The sequence below is a fragment of the Arachis hypogaea genome, chromosome 16, assembly GCF_003086295.3.
Source record: "Arachis hypogaea cultivar Tifrunner chromosome 16, arahy.Tifrunner.gnm2.J5K5, whole genome shotgun sequence".
Taxonomy (NCBI): Eukaryota; Viridiplantae; Streptophyta; class Magnoliopsida; order Fabales; family Fabaceae; genus Arachis; species Arachis hypogaea.
In genome coordinates this window covers 41,251,349-41,270,651 of record NC_092051.1, presented here as the reverse complement: position 1 = coordinate 41,270,651, position 19,303 = coordinate 41,251,349, and the positions used below count along the sequence as shown (strand labels likewise).

The 19,303-nt window shown below is 38.7% G+C and overlaps 1 non-coding gene across 1 annotated transcript; it reads left to right on the top strand.

Annotated features, from left to right (window-relative positions):
- Positions 1-18,619: 18,619 nt before the first annotated feature.
- Positions 18,620-18,726, top strand: LOC112761294 (small nucleolar RNA R71). Its single transcript, XR_003181695.1, has one exon. It is a non-coding gene; the product is annotated as a small nucleolar RNA R71 (small nucleolar RNA).
- The last annotated feature ends 577 nt before the right edge of the window (positions 18,727-19,303 follow it).

The window sequence follows — 19,303 nt, the reverse complement described above, 5'->3', positions numbered from 1 at the left end:
ACTGCGTACAGAATGACTCTTGGCCCAACTCCTCCAAGACATACAAGAAGAAGAAATGAAGAAGGGCAACAAGTGGAAGCCGAGCAAGAAGCCGAACAGGAAAGACAGGAAGGAGAAGACAGAGAAGAAGAGCAAGAAGAGCAAGCATTTCCTGAAAGAAGACAACGAATTTCCAGAGACCCCATGGATATGAGCAGAATGCAGGAAATCATGGAAGGAATGTCTCAACAATACATGAGGTCTCAGGAGAGACAAGAGGACTTTCACCTAAAAATGATGGATATGCAAAGGAACTTTGAATCAAGATTCTTGGATCTGCAAAGGGAACAGAATTTACACTTACAGGAATCCTTCAGCCACATATGCCAACACCAAGATGCCAATGTCTTGGCAATCAAGGAAGCCACCACTTTACAGAATGCAAGATACTCAGTCCAAGCTGATTACAATATCAGTTCGCAAATCAAGCTTAACTACATAGGGGAACATCTACACAAGATGGACCCAGCATTCCCAGCTTTTGATGAGTATTTCAAAGGGAGGAAAGAAGGAGAAATAAACAAGGCAATGATCCTTGAAAAAGGAGTGGAAGAAACGATGAAAAAGGCTGGATTCTGGAAAAAGCTCATAAGAAAAGACAAGGGAAGCACAAGTGGTCAAAAAGAGGCAGGAAGCAAGAAGAAGCAGGATCCCAAGAATTAAGAAGAACCAAGCAATAAATAAGAGGTGGTCTCGTTCCTTAATAATCAAATGATCATTGGTGGATTGTCTTTATGAGCTTTCTTTCATCATAAGTCATTTAAGTGTTATGTGGAGTTTTTTTTTAGTATGAGTGTCTGTTTATTGCTTTGAATAAAGTGAATGCCTAGATGTTTGGATATAACTTCACCTTCTTAAACGAGTGCTTGCCATGCTTGTTCTGTTTCCAAAAATAAAAGAAAAGTTTGAACAAAAGTAACTTGGCTAAATTAGTGACAAATCAAGTAGAATTAAGTGGTGGTATGCATGCATGATTGTTTAGTCAGATCACTGAAAATAGAGTGTAGAATTATCATTTTTTTGTGTAGAAATTGAAAACTGTCTATGGATCTTGATGAATAAATGTCTTTGGCCATGAAAAAGAAAGAAAAAGAAGAAGAAAAAGCCACTGAAAAAGGGCAACCAAAAAGCAAAAAAATTGAGAAAATAAGCTAGGTACCAATGGTTTGAACTTCTGAGACAAATGCCTGTGGTGTTTATGTATTAAGGATATGCTTGGATGAATAGGTTCTGAGGAGTGTTTCAACACTTGGTAACTTGGGTTAACTAACCCGGGATTATCAACCAAAAGTCCATTATCAAGAGCAACCTAAATACAAAACATTTAGTCACACAAAGAGGTGCTGGGCACCAATGTCTCAAGAAGAAATGTGAACTAAAGTGCCTAAAGTGGATATGTGTAGTGCACTGATAAGAAAAAGAAAATGCCAAAGGCTTGTGCAACACATGACACTAAGCAAATAAGGAGCAAAAGAAGCTCTAAGAAAGAGAAAAGAAAAAACAAAGAAGAGAAAAGTGACAAGGACATAAGAATAACAAGAGGCCATAGCAGTGTTTGATGGATGCAATGAAAAAGTGATAATCTTACCTGATAAGTATGAAAAAGTGATGCTGCAACTTTCTGCATAAAACCCTTCTGATGAACTTCAAATGCTTGCTAATATAGCCAATGTAATTGCTTTCTGTTTCATACTGTCTTCTCAAATAACTCAGGACTTGCTTAGGGACAAGCAAGTATTAAGTTTGGTGTTGTGATGCCAAGGCATCTTAGGCTAGTTTCACTAGTATTTTTCTGTTAGTTTTAGTGGTTTTATGCACTTTCTTGAGCTTAAAGTAACCAAGAATGGTTAAAAGAATAACAAAGCAATGAACCATCCAAACAATATGATTTTGATGCAATATCCATGAGTTTTAGTTATATTACTTGAATGCTATGAATGGAAGATTTCTCATGAAATTTTGCAAGACTTTGATGCAATTGTTTGGATGATTTCAGGGAAGAAGAGGCTAGGCAAGGAAGCAACAAAATCAATAAAGGAAGCTTGAATATCACATGTGGAGTTTAAGTTCCAGTTTAAGCCTAAACTGGAGCCTAAACGCCAGAATCATGAAGGCTAAGAAATGCTGGAATTGAAGTTTAACCTCCAGTTTAACCTTAAACTGGAGGTTAAACGCCAGAATGAAAGACTCACCAAAGAAGCATTTCCACGTTTAACCTCCAGTTTGACCTCAAACTGGAGGTTAAACGCCAGAATGGGAAAAGCACCAGGGAGCCATTCCACGTTTAAGCTCCAGTTTGACCTCAAACTGGAGCTTAAACGTGTTCGACCAAGTTTTCTCCTCCAGGGTTGCTCTCTCCATTTCCACGTTTAAGCTCCAGTTTGACCTCAAACTGGAGCTTAAACATGTTCGACACCTCCAGGGCCACCATTCTAAGCTTCCACGTTTACCCTCCAGTTTAACCTTAAACTGGAGGTTAAACGTGTTCGACCTCCAGGATGCCTCCTTCCATTCCCACGTTTAACCTCCAGTTTAACCTTAAACTGGAGGTTAAACGTGTTCGACCTCCAGAGCTGCCCTTCCTTTATCCACGTTTAAGCTTCAGTTTAACCTTAAACTGAAGCTTAAACGTGTTCGACTACATTACTCTCCAGGGCTGCCTTCTTCCATTTCCACGTTTAAGCTTCAGTTTAACCTTAAACTGAAGCTTAAACGTGCTTCTACAAAAGGGCTCACTGGAAGTATCTGGCGTTTAAGCTGCAGTTTAAGCTTAAACTGCAACTTAAACGCCACTCTTGGAAAAGGTTTCTGGGCCAATAATATTGCGGTTTAAGTTACTCTTTGAGCACAAACAATAACTTAAACTTACTCTGGTATGAAACCCAATTGAACATCATGGTTTATGGGATTGGCCCTGAAGGATTGATGAGTTTGAAATCTCAACTTATTGAGTCATGTGTCATTATTTGATTATCACTAAGTTGGCTCAATGAATGTTACAGAATTTGGATCAACAGCCTCATCAAGATTATGGATCATAAACCCAAGGCAAAAGGAAAGCAAGGAGAGGCCTCAAAGCCCAAGAAGCACAACAGAAGCTCAATATAGAAAGTGTATAAATAGGATAGAATTTAAGTTAGAGAGGACTTTTACCTTCACTTTTAGCTAGTTTTCATATCTTTGTAATTGAATTCAGAGCTATGACTCACTAAACCCCCTTTCATTGGGTTAGGGAGCTCTATTGTAATTCAATGAATCAATAATAGTTTATCTTCTTCTTCAATCTTTTCTCTTGAATTTTGTTAGAAAGATTCTCGATCTAATTCCATTGAGTAGTTGTCTTGGGAAAGAAACTACCCATAATTGGAATCCTTCGGAACCTTGGGAAAGGAATGGAGGATTCATGCTAGAGAAGCTTTCTCACAGTGAATTGGATTGGGGTTTGGATGGATATTGTGACATGTAATCCTACCAAATTGTGGTTCATGAAACTGTGTGGTATAATCAGTGATCAAGCATCATCTCTTCTTATGAACATTTAAACCAAGGGATTGGGAATTTGTTCATTTTTAGAGAGAATTGGTGAGCCAAGGGATTGGGATCCAATCATATAAGATTGCCAAGCAAAATTCAATGAACGCATTGCTTGAGGAAGAGATAAACATGTTTTGATTCGGAGATCTCAATATCTCCTATAACCCAATGAATCCCCCAATTCTAATTTCCATCTTCTCTTTACATTCTGCAACTCAATTCATGCAATCAACCTCCATTCCCTTTTAATTTCAGCAATTTAGTTTCTGCTCTTTAATTCATGCAATTTAAGATTCCGCCATTTAATTTTCTTGTCATTTACTTTTCCCGCCAATTTTACATTCCGCAATTCTCATCTCCAATCTTGATTTCGCTCAACTAGAACACACTTCTAATCCGAATTGCTCACTCAACCAATCCTTGTGGGATTCGACCTCACTCTATTGTGAGTTTTTACTTGACGATAACCGGTGCACTTGCCGGAAGGAATTTTGCCGATCGTGCAATTTCCTAAATCGTAGCATAACTAGTTTATGTGCATCATTAAGCCATAAAAATAACATTTTTGGCTTTCTAGAATAAATTCTCATTTATGGGTTAATTAGCCGTTAATTAACCGGGTCTTACACTTTAATTATTCAATATTAATCCTCTCTTATTACCATTAGATGCCTTGATATGTGTGTTAAGTGTTTTCAGATATTATAAGACAGGAATGGCTCGGAGGATGGGAAGAAAGCCTGCAAAAGTGGAAGGAATGCAAGAAGTTGGAGAAATTGCTAAGCTGTCCAGCCTAACCTCTCTGCACTCAAACGGCTATAACTTTAGCTACAGAGGTCCAAACGATGTGGTTCTAGTTGCGTTGGAAAGCTAACGTCCGGGGCTTCGATTTGATATATAATATGCTATAGTTCCCCTGACGCTAGGCGATGCGATCGCGTGATCCATGCGGCCACATCGCAGTGACGATAAACCAGCGTGGCAAAATTCGAAACCAGCGAATTCTGGACTGTTTTTGACCCAGTTTGCGGCCTAGAAAACACAGATTAGAGGCTATAAAGTGGGGGAATGCATCCATTCATGAAGGAGGCTCTCATATATTCACAATTTTAGGAGTAGATGTAGTTTTTAGAGAGAGAGGTTCTCTCCTCTCTCTTAGGATTATGATTTAGGATTTCTCTTAGTTTTAGGAGTGACTCTCAATCCCAGGTTCTTTATTTTTATTTATTTTCTCAATTTAATTTATGAACATCTATGCCAAATTTAATTTCTTTTGTTAATGCAATTCGAGGTATTTTCAGATTTAAGATTGCTTTGCTTATATTGATGCTTTTAATTTAATTTAGATATTTTTCTCCCTTTTGGCTTTGGTTAAATAATTGGTGACTCTTGAGTTATCAAACTCATTGTTGATTGAGAATTAGAATTCTTCAAGAATTAATTCATCCACTTAACTTACCTTCATAGTTAGAGGTTAATAAAGTGGGAGAAAAATCCAATTCTCATTACAATTGATAAGGATAACTGAGATAGGACCTACAGTCTTCATACCTTGCCAAGAGTTTATTTTATTATTACTGTTTTATTTTATTCTTTTTGTGCAACATACTGCTTCCTTACTTCCAAAACTCCCAATTTACAATCTTCATAACCAATAATAAGAACATACCTCCCTGCAATTCCTTGAGAAGACGACCCGAGGTTTAAATACTCGGTTATCAATTTTAAAAGGGGTTTGTTACTTGTGACAACCAAAACGTTTGTATGAAAGGACTTTTGAAGGTTTAGAAACTATACTTGCAACGAGGATTTATCTGCAAATTTTCTAGACCATGCAAAAGTTCCTCTCATCAACAATCCTACCTTGACCTAGCCCCATTACAACCTTATGAAAAGTCCTCATGATATTTGTATGCATGCATGGAATAATTGTTGATTGTTAGATGAAAAACAAATCTTGGAAAGCATGATTAGAGGAGAATTGAGTTAATCTACCCTATACACTTGAGCGACTAGAGCGGATACACATCCGGTGAGGGTTCGATTGCTCAATTACATGTTTTCACCTATGATCATTTCTTTTCTTGCAAGTTTGTAAATTATTTTCAATAACTCAATTCAATTGTGGATTTGATTTGGTTGTTAATACCTCTAGCCCTTGTGTTCATATATGTATTCTTGGAAGTTGATTTATTTTGACCAAGTAGTTGCATTAATTTAGATAGATTGCATTTAGATAGTTTACTTGCATTGAATAAATGTTGATACCCTTTGTCTCTTTCTTGAGTTTAGCATGAGGACATGCTTTGTTTAAGTGTGGGAAGGTTTGATAAACCCTAATTTTGTGGTTTATCCTGTACTTAATTTTGGAGATTTTATCAACTTATCTCACATTTATTCAATGAAATAGCATGCTTTTGTAATTCTCCCTAAATTTGTGATTAAGAGTGAAAACATGCTTTTTAGGCCTTTAATTAGCCAATTTTAATTCACTTTAGTTCCATTCGATGCCTTGATATGTTTGTTGAGTGATTTCAGATTCATAAGGCAAGTATTGGATGAAAGAAGTGAAGAGAAAAGCATACAAAGTGGAGAATTCATGAAGAAATGAGCATTGGGAGGGTTCATGGCCACGCGCACACGTCATCCACACGTACGCATGAGAAGGACATTAATGGCCACGCGCAGCATCACCCACGCGTACGCGAGGAGGAATTTTGGCAAACGACGCGCACGTGTCGTCCACGCGCATGCGTGACGTTGGTCACATGACCTCATTAAAGTGAAGACGCTGGGGGTGATTTCTAAGCTTTCCAAGCCTAAATCCAACTCGTTTCTGAGGCTATTTGATGCAGAATTGAAGATTGGACAAAGGGGGGAGCAATTAGATTAGTTTAGGATCATGTAGGGTAGTTTTCTAGAGAGAGAAGCTCCCTCTTCTCTCTAGAATTAGGATTTTAGGTTAATTTCATCTTAGATTTAGGTTTAATTACTTGTTTTGATTTAGTTTTCTTTACTTTTCCTTGTTGATTTGCTTCAATCTTCTTAGTTTCTCTTGTTATTTCCCTTATTTTACCACTTTTTATGTTATATGAACTCTTGTTAATTCCACTTTCCTTTAATGCAATTTTATGTTTTATGTTCTTTTAATGTTTAATTGAGTTATTGTTGCTATTTTCTTGCATTGGGTAGTTGTAGAATTTATGTTTCTTGTTATTTTACCATGCTTTAATTTTATGCCTTCTAAGTGTTTGACAAAATGCTTGGTTGGATGTTAGAGTAGCTTTTTGAGCATTCTTGGATTGGAAAGAGAAATTAGGTAATCTTGAGTCATTAATACCTAACTCATATTGGTGATCTAGAGTTGTTAGTCAATATTGTTTCCATTGACTCTAATCTCTTGCTAATTCAATTAGTAAGTTGATTAGGACTTTTGGATTGAGATTAACTAGTCTTATTTGACTTTCTCTCAATGTGAAGATAACATTATACCTTCTTCCTATGTTGGAGATGACTTGATAGGATTAGCTCTTGTTAAGTATTGTATTATGATTAATGACTAGGATAGAAAGCCTATACTCTCAATCATTGCCATGAATGTCTCTCCTTATTACTTGCTTTCTTTAGTTGCTAGCTTTACTTTTGTTGCCTTTTTAATTATCTTGTCTCTTTATCCGCAAACCCCCTTGGATACCATAAACAATAGTATGCATACCTCACTGAAATTCCTTTGAGAGACGACTCGAGATCTAATACTCTCGGTATTTTTATTGGTTTACACTCGTGACAAACAAATTAAACTTTGATTGAGTGTTACTTGTCGGTTTGGAACTATACTTGCGACGAGGTTATTTCTCTTTTACCGAGAAGAAATTCTGAACCAACGAATGTCCCTTCTCAACTTCTCTATCTCATGTTCCAAACCATACTCACCCAACTCAATGCAACTTCCTCCTCCTCCGCCATTGACACACTTGATAAAGAAGATGAACCACCCAACCCACTCCAACATAAAACCAGTCAAGAAAGTGGGATTTGTTAGCAGTGGTGACATGGAGAATAGTGAGAGTGGCAAGGATTTCAGTGACGCTGCAAGATTTGGGGCGAGGCAGTAAGCGGGCTTGGCGTAGTTGAAGGCAATGTTGAGGGCTCTGGAGGAAGTGAAGTTGGACTCCGCTAGGGACTTGAGGCGCAGAGTTTCTTGTTCGTCTCGTTTTGTTAGTGCAACCATTGATTATGGGTCTGAAGAAGATGAAAAAGAGAAGGGAGAGGTAGAGGAGAAGGAAGGAGAAGAAGAAGAGGTGGAGAGCGGATTTATAGTCCCTGCAACCATTTGGATTTGACACTTGACATTATTACCTAACACGTCAGTGGGCAACCATTTTCCATCCGGTAACAGGAGTTGATCTGTCCATTTTTCTTAACAGAGATACTAGGTATCCAAACATTTTGAATAACCAAGTTTAACCAAAACCATTCACGCGCCACTCTCTCCTTTAACGGTCGCCCCTCTTTTCCTCCTCCTCCTTCTCCTCTTTTGTTATTATCGTTATCGTCAGAATGTCATTGTCATTGTCATCATCGTCCCTGTCACCACCATTGTCTTCTTCTTGATGTTATCATTGTTGTTGTTGTTATTATTGTTATTGTTTAATTCTTCTTCTTGTTGTTATTGTTGATGTTGTCATTTTGTTGTTTAATTTCTTCTTAACTTTGTTCCCTTCTCATCCTCTTTTATTATCATTATCATCGTCCTGATCGTCTTCATCTTCTTCTTCTCTTTATAAATGTTCAGAAAACTAGAACACAGAAATTTGGATGCACAACACAAATTTTGGTGCACAACACACAAATTTTAGTATATAGCATAAAAAGTTTATAAGGACCACATGCCTAAGACAGTGACACCCAACCAATAAAATACGTACAACACATAAATTTTGGTACAAAAATCTTGTTGCATAGCATGGATTTTTTTATATGTAGCATAGAAATATTGGAGAATTACATACCCTGAACATTGACTCACCCAACTAAGAAATATATTTGCAGCAAAAATTTGTGATACATGCAAAGATTTGGGTGCTATGTATAAAAATATGTGTGCTATGCATAAAAATTTGTGTACTATATCATTAAGTTTATGTTATTTGTAAAATTTTGTCTATTATGCTTCGAAAATTTGTGTACTATATCAACAAATTTTGGTCTCTCCAACACAAATTTGTGTGCTACAAAAAGTGCAAAAAAGAAAGAGTAGTGACGTATGCACGCATTTTTTTCTCCGTTGGATATTGCACCAATTTTGTTGGACTTGGTTATAAAAAGACTTGTACACGTAGCATCACTCTTTTCTTAATGGGTGAGGGCTTGATTGAGGTTTAAGGATGATTAAGGTGCATTATATCTCACGGAAAAAAGGTAAGGGACCGGATAAGATATTTATCCTATAATTTAGGTATAGAAATAAAACCTTCACTCTATCTTCTTGGGACATGGACCTAGACAACCAAACCAGACCTAACTCCGAAAATCTCTCCTAGCCTATGCTTATCATCTTGGTTTCTTTTTCATTGAATCTTTATCCAATATCATATTTTGAAATTTAGTCTCTATTATGACAAAAATAATGTGAATTAATGAAATATTCTATTAAATTAATAAAATATTCTATTAATTTTAATTTTTTTATAATAGTAAGGACTAAATTACAAGATTTAATATGATATAGGGACCTAATTAAAAATAAAGTATGAGAACCTAATTAAAAATTCGACAAAACTATAGATACTAATTATAAATTTGAAACAAAAGTAATTAAACTTATCATCTTTTATTAGGTTCCCAAGTATAATTCATATGACATGAAGGGTGTGTATAATTTCGGGATTTATAAAGTACTTTCAGATATCTTAACATGAGAATATTATTGATAAACCCCAATTTTAGGGTTTATCTTGTGTTAATTTTGGTGGGTTTCATCAATGTTTTTCACACTTATTCATATAAATTGAATGTTTTTATGATTCCTTCCTAATTATGCTTCATAGTTCAAAATATGCTTTTTAGGCATTAAAAATGCTAAATTTTAATCCTCTCCTATTACCATTCAATGTCGTGATGCACTTGTTAAGTGATTTCAGGATCTATAGGGCAAGAATGGCTTAGAGGATGGAAAGGAAGCATGCAAAAATAGAAGAAACATGAAGAATAGAGATTTGGAGAAGCCGGTTCCCACGCGCACGCATGGAGGATACGAACGCGTGACAATTGTGAAATTCAGCTGACGCGTACGCGTGACTTGCGAAGGGCTCATCCGACGCACACGCGTGACCCTAACGAAGGAAAAATGTCAGTAAAGATTTCATAAAAATTATCACGTTGCAAGTAAAGTCTAAACCGACAATTAAACCTCAATCAAAATTTAATTTGTTTGTCATTAAAGCAAACCCAATAAAAATTAACCGAAGTATTTAAACTTCGGGTCGTCTCTCAAGGAATAGTAGGGAAGTGTAGTTATTATTGGTTATGAGATTGTATATTTTTGGGTTTTGAGTTTAATAAGCAACAAGTAATGTAAATAACAAGGAAATAAAACTAAGAAAAGTCTTAACAAGGATTGAGAATTGGAATTCCTATCCTCATTATCATCATCAATTGAGATGTTAATTGCCTTTTTGCTTTCACTTAGTTAACCTTTGACAATTGAAGGTAAGTCAAGTGAGCAAATCAACTTGAGTTCACAAGTCCTAATCAAAGACTAGAGTTAGTGAAACTCAAGCTAACTAGAAAGTCTCAATCACCAATCAACAAAAGACTTTTGATAACTCAAGAGTCTCCAAATTACTCAATCCAAGTTAAGAATACCAAAAATCTAATTTAAAATCCTACTAAGCATTTTATCAAACACTTGGAAGGCATAACATAAAAGCATAGAAAATTAACAAGAGATAATAAAATCTAGACAACCAATTGCAAGGAATCAATAAAAACAAATAAAGGAAGAAGTAGTAAACAAGAAATACCTCAAATTGTATTAAAAAGTGATAGCATGGAAACCTGTCTCTCAAAAATTTTCCTTCGGCAAGTATACCGAATTGTTGTCAAGTAAAAACTCACAATAGAGTGAGGTCGAATCCCACAGGGATTGATTGGTCAAGCAACTTTAATTAGAGGAATGTTCTAGTTGAGCGAAGCAGAATTTGGTTTGAGAGTTGCAGGAAATTAAATGGCGGTAAAGTAAATAGCAGAAAATGTAAATTGCTGGAAATAAAGAGCTGAATGTAAATGGCGGAAAGTAAATTGCAGAATCTTAAATGGGAATGGGGAAGATGCTCATAAAAGTAAATTGCAGAAATTAAAGAGAATGGGTAAGATCAGAAATGGGGATTCATTGGGCTTAGGAGATGTTGCATTCTCTGGATCAAGTTCATTTTCATCTCTACCTCAATCAATGCATTCATTGATCTCCTTGGCAATATTAAGTGATCGAATTCCAATTCCTTGGTAATTCAATCTCTCAAATCTTGATCAATAGCCAATTCCTTGGTCAATTGCTCATGAGAAGAGATGAAGTATGGTCACTGATTATACCACATGCATTCCCAAATCAAGTGTTGGTAGGATTATAGTCACCATACCCAACCAAACCCAATTTGGTCCAACATGAGAAAGCATTTCTAGCATGATCTCTTCATTCCTCCTCCAAGGTTCAGAAGAGATCCAAGTATGAATAGCTTCTTTTCCAAGATAACTACCCAATTGGATGAAGATTGAAAGCTTTCTAGTAAAATCAAGAGAAAAGATAGAAGAAGAGTAATAAAAATTAGTATTGATCCATCAAATTACAACAGAGCTCCCTAACCCAATGAAAGGGGTTTAGTTGTTCATAGCTCTGGAAATGGAAAACAAAGATGGAGAATACATCATGAAAACTAGAACTAGAAGTGCAGAGAAAGTAAATTATACAGAGAGTAGTTCCCAATTTCCAATCCTCCCCCAAAAAGCTCCTTTCTAATTCAAAACTACCCCTATATATACTACTCTTCTGATCTTCTAGTTGGTTCTTCAAGTCTTGGATATGGGCCTTTGGATCTTGAGTTTGAAGTAGTTATCTTCCGCAGTGGGCTTAGCTTTACTTGCAGAGAGAAAGTGTGGAGTAGGCAGGGTGTTTAGCTCAGGACGTTAGTGGCGTTAACGTTAAGTGAGAGTGTGAGTTCGAGAACGTTAGTGGCAATCACCTTTTTCACTAACGTTCCTCACCCAAGGATAATCCACGTTAACTTCAATGTTAGTGGCACCAACGTGACCACTAACGTTGCCTCTTGATCCTTCGCACACGTTATTGGGACTCACCTTTTCCAATAACGTTGAGAGACTTCCCTTCCCTATACGTTAGAGTCCACGTTAACTTAGTTAACGTGGCTCTTAACGTAAGCTTGCCAATCCTTCGAGAACATTAGTGACACTTACCTTTGTCACTAATGTTCCAATGTGCCCCTACTTCCCACGTTAGAGTCCACGTTAACTAGGTTAACGTGGCTTCTAACGTAGTAATGCTAGCCATCTCCAACGTTAGTGACAAAGGTGAGTGTCACTAACGTTGGCTCATCATCTCTCTTATCCACGTTAGCTTCCATGTTAACTAAGTTAACGTGGGAGTTAACGTTGCTCATAGTGGCTTGTGTGGGTTTACCCCAATGTTAGTGACAAAGGTAAGTGTCACTAACGTTGGCGCTCACATGCTTTCTCCACGTTAGCTTCCACGTTAACTAAGTTAACGTGGGAGTTAACGTGGCTCATTGTGGCTTGGCCAACGTTAGTGACAAAGGTGAATGTCACTAACGTTGGCTTCTCTTTTGCTTCCCAACGTTAGAGTCCATGTTAACTGAGTTAACGTGGCTCTTAACGTGGCCACTTATGAGCTTGGCCCAATGTTAGTGACAAAGGTGAGTGTCACTAACGTTGGCTCCACTTTTTTTCTTCCACGTTAGAGTTCATATTAACTTAGTTAACGTGACTTTTAACGTGGGCTATGATGGCTTCGAGGATGTTATTGGCGATTACTTTTCTCATTAACGTTGCAAGCTAGCTCCCATTCCACGTTGGTGGTCACGTTAGTTAGACTAACGTGGCTGCCAACGTGGCTCTTTCTTGCTTCCTTTGTCCTGAAATCAAGCAATACAGTGCATCAAAGTTCTAATCCACATCATGAGACATGCATCATCCAATTTGTCATATAATTCATGCAAAATTCTCATGAAATCATGTAAAGTGCTCAATGTATGCTTAAATCATGGTGTGAATGCAATTCTACCCAAAACTTGCTTATTTCCTAAGAAAATACATGAAACTACCCTAAAACAGTAAGGAAAAGGTCAGTGAAACTGGCCAAAATGCCCTGGCATCACAACACCAAACTTAAAGCTTGCTTGTCCCTAAGCAAGTACTGGAACAAGAGAATGATGAATGGAATGCCAAGAGGAATGAGTCATTATTGTGGAGGTCATATCCTTGGTTTTATGGTGGTTTCATGCATAGCAACTTAGGTTCATTCCTTCACTGGCTTTCAGACCTTTATCATGTCCTGGAATACTCACTTGATTGCACCCTATGAGACTCTTATTCACTGATCCTTTTATTGTTTTTCAGGGCTTATTTGTGTTCTTAGGCTAAGTGCTCTGTGAGGGGGCGACTCTTTAAGATAAGCTTTCAGCCAGCACTCCCGAACCAGTTGGTTCAAGGTGCTAGGTTTTAAGACACCCCTAAGGACTTACTCCCTCAAGTCTCTTTCCCCCATACATATACACCACAGGCACATGGTTTGTTATTTTCTTTCTTGAGACCTTGGTGTCCAGCACATCTTTGGGGTACTAATGTTCTGTAGCAATGTTGCTCTTGATAGTGGATTTTCAGTTGATAATCCCGGGTTAGTTAACCCAAGTTACCAAGTGATGAAGAACTCCTAAGAACTTATTCATCCAAGCAGATCCTTGGTACAGGAGCACCACAGACACATCTCTCAAGTTTCAAACCCTTGGTGCCTAGCCTTATTCTTTATTAACTTTTCTTTCTTTTTCAACTCTTATTGTTCTTTTCCCCTTTTTCTTATTAGGATCTTATTATTTAGCTAGTCTCATGGGGGTGTGTTTCAAACATATGATTCAGGACAGATAGTTGTCTTCCCACCCTTGTTGGTGAATCAACTTAGCTAACTTATGACCACATCACACACTAAGGAACTTACTCCACAATATGAACTCCACTCTGGTCTTTGATAACAATCATTCTCTTTTTATTTGATTCAAAGGGAGACAAGCAACACAATATGCAGGATGGAATTGAAAACAGGCAACTTGACTAGTAATCATAGACCTAGGCAATGAAAAACTTAAAGACAGAATTGAAAATCCTAAACTATCATGGAAGCATGTCCTATTTCATACATGATTTTCCTTATTTAATGCTTGAAAAAGATAGAACAAAGAGGGAACTCCACCACCTTTTACTCATGGGGTTGCCCATGCTCTTCCTCTTGCTTTTCCTCTTTGTGTTTCTCTTGAGTGCTTGTACTCCCACTTCCCTTGCCTTTTCCAATCAACTTCTTCCAAAAACCAGCATCTTCCATCTTCTTTTTCAGTGTTTCCTTCTGCTGTTTCACCTTCCTTTTTTCTTGTTCCACAAAATCTTTTTGGACCTCATCATATGTAGGGATGGCATAGTGTAGATTATGCATATGACTAGACATGTAGTTCAACTTGGCTTGAATGTTTATGTTGAACTCCTCCCTATGTAGTTACCGTCCTTCATTAAGTACACTGAACTCATTGAATGCCTTCGTCTGAGCTAGCTAGCGTTGGTTGAGTTCTTGAAGGCGCTTATCTTGATGCTCTTGCCTTTCAGACACTTGATTGATGGCTTGAGTGAGCTGGGAATAATGTTCCATTTGTTGTTTCTGCCACTCCCCTTGTTGATTCATCCAATTAGAAAGGAGTTCTTCTTGACGATCCATCCTTTGAGCTTGAATATGCAGTTGTTGTTCTTGTCCTTCCATATAACTCCTTGCTAGTTCCTCAATGGCTCCATGAATGTGATTCAGGTTTATGTTGGTTGGGTCATAATATTCTCTTTGTTGGTGTTCTTCCTGATGAGATTCATCTTGGTGGGCTCCTTTTTTTGATTTTCGCTTTCTTATTTGAGGTCTTCTTTGTTGTTGGGCGGGCGTAGTATAGATCATACGTTGAAGTGTAACTAGCTTCCCAGGGTTCACCCAGTCTGGATTGCTATCCTCGAAGACTACCTTGGCCTTTGTACACAATCTGAGAATGGTGCTGGGGTACCAAAGCCTGGCACCCGAATCAACCTTCTCAGCTGACTCTTGAATCCCCTCAGCTATGAGTTCATGCACATTGATTTCTCCACCCTGTACTAGGCAATGTACCATAGTCGCTCGATTAATATTGACCTCTGAATTATTTGCAGCTAGGAGGATAGACCTCCTCACGAGTTCAAACCATCCCTTGGCTTCCGGGCTAAGGTCTCCCCTCTTGATGAACCGGGGTCATCTTATCCGCATACCTTTCCCAGTCAGCTCCTATGACACATATGTCAGTCACTATTTCTTCAAGTTCATCATTGTCAGGGCTCTTACTTATCCTTGCATGATAACTAAGCTCATCAAAATGTGGTGATTTCAGCTGAAGAGTTCTTGTTATAGCATTTAGGCTGAAGTCCACGTCTCTCCCTCTTACGTAACTTTTGAAGGTGGGGGCCTTGGTTTTGACTTCTCTGACCACGTTTGCATAGAACTCTTTGATGAGGTTTGCATTTATCTTCCCCTCCGGGTTCGTAAGCCTTTACCAACCCCTTTGTTCAATCTTCTCTCGAATCTGTGGGCACTCATCCTCATCAATTTGCATCGTTAACTCAGGCAGTATCTTCTTGAGCTTTATCCGTTCAAATTCGAGTTCATGGAATGCAGTTTTGCATATCTTCTCATCGAAAGAAATGCTCTCTACTGGTTCCTTCCTCTTTTGCCTCTTGGAGGTTGATGATGCCATGAGTTTGAGTTGATGTGTGAAGAGGGTAGAAGGTATGGATAGATGAGGAATTCGGTTGGTTAGGACAAGGTGTGATGAGAGGAAAGAGTGGTTGGTTTCGAGAATGAGAAGTGTGGGGAGTGAAATTGGAATGTTAAGGGTGTACTTAGTGCGAATCATTTATATAGGGAAGTAGTGTGTGGATGAAAGGTGTGGATTGATGGGGTTGGTGTATGATGAACGGATGGGATTTATCATGTGAAGAGGACAAGGATCATCAACTTTATGAAGGGAATTTGTTCGGTCTTCAAGAGTATCCTTCTTCCAATGTTGCATGGCCACATTTTCCAATGTATTCCCCTTGAAGACAAGTGTGTAGTACTCCTTCATGAAGTGGTCGAACCTTCCTCATTTAATTGTCCACTCAATCCACTTCAATACCCCTTTCTTCTCTCCTACAAAATAAAAGAATTGTGATAAAAAAAATATGTGTGGAAAGTGGCGGCAAAAAAAAAAGAATAACTATTTTTTAAAGTTTTTGTTTTAACTAACTAAGTGCCATTCATTAGAGGAAACCAACTGACTAACTCAACATCCAGGTGTGCAACATTGGCAACACCAAACTTAGTTTGGTGCCGTGTGGTGTAAAAGATTTGTTCAAGGCCCCTAAGAGTGACATGATATGGGTTACATTGATGTTCTCTTAGTGTGTCTTGAACACCAAACTTGTTCTTCACTATATGTTGCACACAAGGATTCATTCAAGTCCATGTCAAGTTGATTTGAAATCCCTGAAGCTTGCATTATTAACTACTTTTAAAAGCATGTAAAACATGGGTTGCCTCCCATGAAGCGCTTCTTTAGCGTCACTAGCTTGACGTTTTGCCTTTGTCATGGCGGTTGGTAATGCTTCAGATCTTCCCCTCTTGCAGTAGACCTATATCCATTGGCTTCATCAAGGATCTCTACATGTTCTAAGGAAAGAACTCTGTTGATGGTGAAGACCTTAGGTAACTGAGATGGGATAGTGGGGAGATGAGGTGGAATATTTGGAAAGTAGGCTGAGATCACTTTGTCCCCCGGAGAAAAGTCCTCTGTAGGGATCTTCTTGTTCCTCCACCTCCTTGGTGCCTTCTTCTTTGTCCCTTTTGATGTTGCCTTGCTCTTTGTGACCTCCTCTTCTAAGGGAATTTTGTTACTGGTCTCATATGACTCTGGTGGTTTAGGTTCTTCCTTATTTTTCTTGAGCTGTGACAGTTACTGATTGCCTTGTTCTTCAACCAAGTGGTTTCCCAGAGGTGTTGGTTGTGCTTCAGAGCTTGCCTCCTCCCTCAGTATCTCATTATGATCTATTTCTTGTGAGAGTTTGAAGACATTTAAGCTGAGTTGTTCATCATGGATCCTCAAAATTAGCTCCCCTCGCTCTACATCTATGAGTGCTCTGGCTGTAGCTAAGAACGGTCTTCCCAATATGATTGGGTGAGTGTGACTTTCTTCCATGTCCAAGATGACAAAGTCTGTGGGAAGGAAGTATTTTCCCACCTTCACCAGCACATTTTCAACCACTCCTACTGCTTGTTTTTAAGTTTTGTCAGCCAGCCTGATAATTACATCTGTGGGTATTATCTCATTGATCTGCAGCCTTTTCATAAGGGATAAAGGCATTAAGTTGATGCTTTCTCCCAAATCCCAGAGTGCTTTATCAAACATTGTTTCTCCTATGTCACAGGGGATGTGAAAACTCCCGGGGTCATTCCTTTTTATAGGCAAATCTGGTTGAATGAGAGCACTGCACTCCTTATTCATCACTATTGTTTGTCCTCCCTTGAGTGAGCTTTTCCTGGTCAGCAGCTCCTTCATATACTTAATGTATGATGGCATTTGTTGGAGAGCCTTGATAAATGGTATGTTTACATGGAGGGATGCAAACAGGTCAAGAAACCTTGAGTATATTCTCTTCTCTACAGCACCATTGAGTAATTGGGGAAAAGGTGGATAGAGTTTCAGCAGCTCCTTCTGTGTCAGCTCTTTTTGTGAAATTTTGGGTTCTTGGTGATCCTTTTCCTGTTTCTCTGCTGATGTCTCTCCAAGTTGTTCTAATGGCTTGTTTTGCTTTTCCTCAGCCTCCTGACTACTTATAGTAACCATCTTGCAGTCCTCCCATCTGACTTTCTTTGCTTCACCTCTCGAATTTTTCTGTGTCACTTGGGGAGCTATCAGTAGGTTTGGGAATCTTTTCAGATAAGTATCCCACTTGAAATTCCAGCCTCTTGATGGTGTCCCCCTGGTTCTTGATACTAGCTCGCACCTCCTCTTTGAATACCTTATTATCTTGAATCTCTTTGCATATGCCTTCAAGCAGAGTCTCAATTTTGGAGAGTCTTTCTTCAGATGATAGTGAGTTGAGAGTGGATGGGTGAGTCGGGTCATTTTGGTTTTGGTATGGATGTGGAGAGGTGTTGTTAGGGTGGTGCTGATATGATCTCTGTGTGGAATGTTGGTGAGCTGCATGGTTGTTAGGGTTGTGACGTCTCTGATCTTGGCTTTAATCTTGTTGATTTCCCCACCCAAAGTTTGGGTGATTCCTCCAACCAGGATTGTACGTTTTGGAGTAAGGATCATGGGTCTGTCTAGGTGAGTTTCCAATGTAGTTGGCCTATTCTTGCTCCTCCTCTGCCTCAGCATTTACTCCCTCTTGGGTTGTTGATGAGGTGGTGATTGCTGCTACTTGGTTCCTCTCCATCTTCTTGGTGAGGTCGGCTAGTTGCTTGGTAATAAGCTTGTTTTGGGCCAGCAGTGCATCCACATTGTTTAGTTCCATCACTCCTCTAGAGTTGCCTCTTTTAGAAGCATAGAAATAGTCATTCTCTGCTATAGTTTCAATGACATCTATGGCCTCCTCAATGGTCTTCTTCTTGTTCAGAGATCCCCCGGATGAATGGTCCACTGCCTTCTTTGATTCATAAGAAAGGCCTTTATAGAAAATGTGTAGCTGCACCCATTCATTGAACATATCTGGTGGGCACCTTCTTGTCAGGTCCTTGAACCTCTCCCATGCTTCATATAGAGTCTCACCATCCTGCTGCCTGAATGTTTGCACCTCAGCTCTCAGCCTGTTGATCCGTTGAGGAGGATAGAATCTTGCCAGAAATTTGTTCACCACATCTTCCCAGGTTGCTAAACTCTCCTTTGGAAAGGATTCCAGCCATTTAGATGCCTTGTCCTTAAGTGATAAAGGGAACAAAAATAGTCTATAGGTGTTAGGATGAACACCATTAGACTTCACAGTATCACATATCCTCAGGAAGGTGGTTAGATGTTGATTGGGGTCTTCTTGGACACCTCCTCCGAATGAAAAGTTGTTCTGAACAAGGGTAATGAGCTGTGGCTTTAGTTCAAAGTTGTTGGCATGTATGGTTGGCCTTTGGATGCTACTCCCACAGTTTCCTGGGTTTGGGTTGATGTAAGAGTCTAGAACTCTTCTCTCTTGCCCAGCATGATTTGCTAGACCTTCTCTGCCATGGTTGTGAGCCTCTTCTTCATGATGGTTCTCCATGTTTTTATCCATATCTGGTTCAAAGTACTCCTCCTCTTCCTCAGCACCAACTACTCTCTTTCCTCTTACTTCCCTCCTTAATCTAAGGAAGGTCCTCTCAGGTTCAGAATCAAAGGAAGTTGAAGTCCCGCTTCTT